General features: G+C 36.3%; 1 long non-coding RNA gene across 1 annotated transcript; it reads right to left on the bottom strand.

Moving 5' to 3' along the window:
* Positions 1-362: 362 nt before the first annotated feature.
* LOC138899053 (uncharacterized) lies at positions 363-2,342 on the bottom strand. Its single transcript, XR_011410854.1, has 2 exons — positions 1,773-2,342; positions 363-1,146 (listed from the first exon to the last, which is right to left on the bottom strand). It is a non-coding gene; the product is annotated as an uncharacterized lncRNA (long non-coding RNA).
* Positions 2,343-4,615: the final 2,273 nt, after the last annotated feature.

Raw genomic sequence — 4,615 nt, 5'->3', positions numbered from 1 at the left:
TGAATGAATCCTAGAATGATGCCTTGTTACTGCTTCTGCTGTTTCTTCTCCAACCTTCAATTCTGGGAATACAAATCCTCTTTGGCTGAACAACGTATCGATCAGGTTCTCCAAAGCCTCAGGTGTCAATCGAAATCCATCTCAATATAAATATAAAGCATTATCATAAAACATTGCAAATACTTCGTCTCCACACTTCTTCTGCGTATCAAAGTTGAACGTGAAAGTACAAGAGGGCGGGTGAATTGCCTATTTAAAAATTATATTATAAGTAGTTGACTAGTTTACCAATTAGTCGACTATAAATAAGAGCAGGATAATAGTAATGTAGAAATAAAATGCAGGAAATAAAGACACCAGAATTTTATACTGATTCGGATTCAATGTGAATCCTACTACAGTCCCCTTGGGTTGCAAGGGTGTTCTCTTTCAGTGATCGAAGTTTCTTTAGTACAAAATGGTTGATGTAGCTTTACACCAACAGTTTGATCTCTATGTCACTTTTCTCTTCTTGATACAATGCCTCACCAATATTTTTCTCTTTTTCTTCTCTCACTAATTACACAGCAGATCTATAAGAACTACAATGCTTGTTTGGAGTAGAATAAAATGAGTAAAAATGGTTCATTCAAAGTATATCAGCTTCAAGTCTGGAAGATATGTATATAAACACTTCATGAGGCCTTCTTGACTCTTGAATAACGTGAATCTTGAAAGATTGCAAACCCAAGGGAGTTAATCCTTGAAAGGAATCATAGATTGATTCTTTCAAAGAATAAAGTCAAGTTTCTGTTGATCTTCCTTGATTTGTGATCTTGACAAGCTTTTCATCCGCTAGGCATATCTTTTCATTACTTGAGTGATTTGCGATAGATCCCTTGATTTCTGACTTCAACAATCTTCAGTGCATCCCTTTGCGATCTCGTTTCCCTTTGATTTGGGACCTTCCAGTAATAGCTTCCATCAATCATTTATAGAATCACTGATTGATTCTTCTTCCGGATCTCCGTTGCTTCTTCCTTTTTCATCGCTAATCATTGATTCTTTTCCTTGCGTTGCTTTTGGAGATCTTGTTAATAGATTGTTTCCTTAATCTATTCTTGACTGGTATTGCTTCTTGATTCTTTTATTTTATTCCTTGTGATCCTTCACCAAATGTGATATATTATTTTTCATCATTGAAATTTATAATTAACAATCTCCCCTTTTTGATGATGACAAAATATATATATATATATATATATATATATATATATATATATATATATATATATATATATATATATATATATGACATCCTTGTAATCGACTCTCACTCAATAGATAATGCATATACTTCAGTCGACTCCCCCTCAATAGGTGTTGCATAGTTAGTCGACTCCCCCTCAACAGATACTGCATATACTTCATTCGACTCCCCTTAAACAAGAGTTGCCAACAGTCTGTCATGCAATGTAAAACTTCTTTCTCCCCCTTTTTGACATCAGCAAAGAGGGGATATGCATATATGCAAATTATAGGCAAATAAAATACCGGCAGACACAGCATAGGCAAATATTATAGGCATGCAGAGTTTAGCAAAAATAAAGAAACGAAATATCCAGCGACTAGTTATCCAGTCCAAAATAGCAAAACAACAAAAAGAGATTGATTGAAACTTCCATAACTAACGACGCAAGAAATAAGTAAGATTTTTGCAAATCGCTTCCTTCAGAGGTTCAAAGCTGGCATTGGCTGACACTGTCACCCCATCAATCCTGCCATGTACTTACTTGAAAGCTTTGACTGCATTTTCTCCAAGTTTGAGAATTTTAAGCATCATCTTTAAAACATCGGACCCAGTCTCCTTAGAGATCGCATGGATGTCCTCAACAGTGAATTGAGTTGCAAGTGTAGACATGTAATTTTTGACCCTCTCCGAAATTTTGCACCTTTTAGTCCTTAAATGTCGGTTTTGGGTCTAATTTGCTATTTTAACTATTCTCTGTTTGGGAATACAAGCAAGAGCCGACGCCGGGACTCGAACAAAATCGGAATAAGCCAACAGGAATCCGCAGACCAAAGCTCGAACAAACTGTGAACCTCGACTCCTCGAACGCGGACCAGATCTCAAGTATAACCCATTTTCATTTCACTTGCTTATCGAAATCTAATTTTTGAAAGAGAGAAACTAATGTAGTTTTGTGTGATTTTTTGATCTGAATTGCTAAAGACTAATACTAAAATGTGAAAATTTTTTGGGCTTCTTTCATCCTCGAAATCAAGAGGAAAAGAATTCATAGAAAAGTTTTGCCCCAATCTCTTTCCCAATTTTTCGTCCGCCCTCCTCCTCTCTTGTGATGTGTGTGAGTATATATGAAAGGTTCTCTGGAGTGTTATGTGCAAGGTCACGTGAGAGTATGGATTGCTCTCCAAGAAAAATTCTCTCCAAAATTGTGTGGTCCCAAAGTCAAAAAGAAATCCCTCCTTCGTGCTATTATTATCTGTTTAGTAATGTGTCATTGTAGTGATAAAAAATAATAATAAAAGAAGAAACAAAAAACAAAACAAAACAAAAAAATGAAAGAAACGTAACGAGAAAAAAGGCTAGTAATTTGTGCCAAAAACGTGAGTTGGTGTAGATGAGAATTGTTAAAGTAGTAAGATAGAAAATTTACAAAAGTATCTAAAATAATTAAACTCAAAAATGTGTAATTAACTATAACTATGAGAATTATTTCACAAAACTAGACTTCCTAAGATTAGATAAAACTAGGTAAAATGTATTTTTATATTTTCTTTTGTGTAAAAGAACGTCTCAAGAATAAGAAAGAAGAAATTGAAATCCTAATCGTCATGAAATCATATTTAAGAAGAATACGTGACTATTTGTTTTGTTAATTTTTAATTTTATCAAAAGTAAGATAAATCATATGTACCGCAAGAAGGTCCTTAATGATGGTCAACTTGTTGTCAATAGCAGTCAGTTTCTCCAAAAGATCAGCAATACTTACACTATGATGGGAAACATAGGCTTTGATCTTGGAATCAGACTGAACGTTCTTGACTTCACCTTCCTATTTTTACACCCATGAACCCTTAGCACACACATACCCCATACTGGCGAAAGCTCTAGAGTTGTAGGATTTTGAAACATAGACAAAAGGGTATTCTGAGATAGAGATATTGTGGGCTTCCAAAATATGGGTGATGGCCATACCATAGGGCAAACTGTTAGGATCATCAACACTCTCAATCATGAAATTTATGACCCATGAGGATAGTTTAACCTCGAGTTTGGTCACAAGACAATAGACAAGAAAGGTATCTCGTTGAGAGAAGGTGGAGTAAGATCCAGTGCGAGGAAGAAGAGTAGTTACAACAAAGTGGGTCAGTACTCGAGTTTCAAAACTAACATCACTGGGACCTAACTGGTTAGGAAGAAAATCATATAAAGCGCACTCACTCTAACGGCATACCTTTTGCATGATGGGTCAGCGAAAAAATGGGAACAACGGCTTAAGCCATTAGGTGTAGGCGCTTTCCAGAGGTGGAATCTTCTAGTTCTTCCTATTTGACCCGAAACCGATCGATCTAGCCATGACACTCAGCAGTACAACATTTTGCTTGATCAAAAGAAATTTCAAAATCATCAGGCCAAGTATTCTTGAAAAGCATAGTAAAACTGGAACACTTACACTGAAAAATAGAGTCAAACATGGCACAATCAAAGACAATGCGTTTTCCTAAAACTAGAGATTCTAACTTATCAGGCGTGCTAAAATGAATATTGGCATAAAACATCTCAATAAGGGTTCATACACTTTGGGAGGGGGTACAGAGAGAAATTTAGAGCATCCTTGAAAAACAAACAAATCTTTTACCTTATAATTGAGGGCCTCCATTTCACCAAGGTCGACTACTCTGCCATAAGCAATGGGCTTGTTTTTCAAAGTAACAAAAAAATCCCCATTTGGGGTATCCCAGAAATTGAGGTCGGACTCTAGAGAACTCGAGAAGTCTACTTTGGATTTCTTGGGGGTAAGAGATTCATGGTGGTCTTCCATAGGCCTTTTTCCAAGGGCTTTTTCTCCTATTTGGTGAGAGTGGTCTGATAGTTCTGCTTGAGAAGAGGCAAACCCTTATAAGTGGTCATACCCTAGATCTACTTATTCTGGGGGATGAGAAGAGGGCTTTCCCTTAGAACGAGTACTTTTTCTAGTGGAGGCAGATGGATTATTGGAGTGTTTAGCCATGGAAATATTTTGAGGAAGAGTTTGAAGGATTTTTGAGGAGGGTTTCTGAGCGATAGGAATAATAAAGACGGAGAAGAGTGGTTGAGAGGATTAAAAAGGACGGGATTTTGACCGTTGAGTGCAGGAAAGGAAAGGATATCAGTGAAGGGTCATGATGATTAATTTTCCTTTCTTAAAAGTTGCGACTGATGGGAAAAGAGAGGGAAATCGGAGGCGCTAAATTAATGCATACTTACACAAAGAAACAAAACTAAAAACATTAGGCACACAAGAATTGAAACTAACACATAGGTCCTAATATTTAAGATCAATAGAAATAATACCAAGTAGTTCTCTTAGGGAGCAAAATCTTTCTTCAAGTAAAGGCTTAGTGAAAATGT

Source organism: Nicotiana tomentosiformis, chromosome 1 (assembly GCF_000390325.3).
Source record: "Nicotiana tomentosiformis chromosome 1, ASM39032v3, whole genome shotgun sequence".
Lineage (NCBI taxonomy): Eukaryota > Viridiplantae > Streptophyta > Magnoliopsida > Solanales > Solanaceae > Nicotiana > Nicotiana tomentosiformis.
The sequence above is the reverse complement of the archived record's forward strand: the minus strand, read 5'-3'. Positions and strand labels throughout refer to the sequence as shown.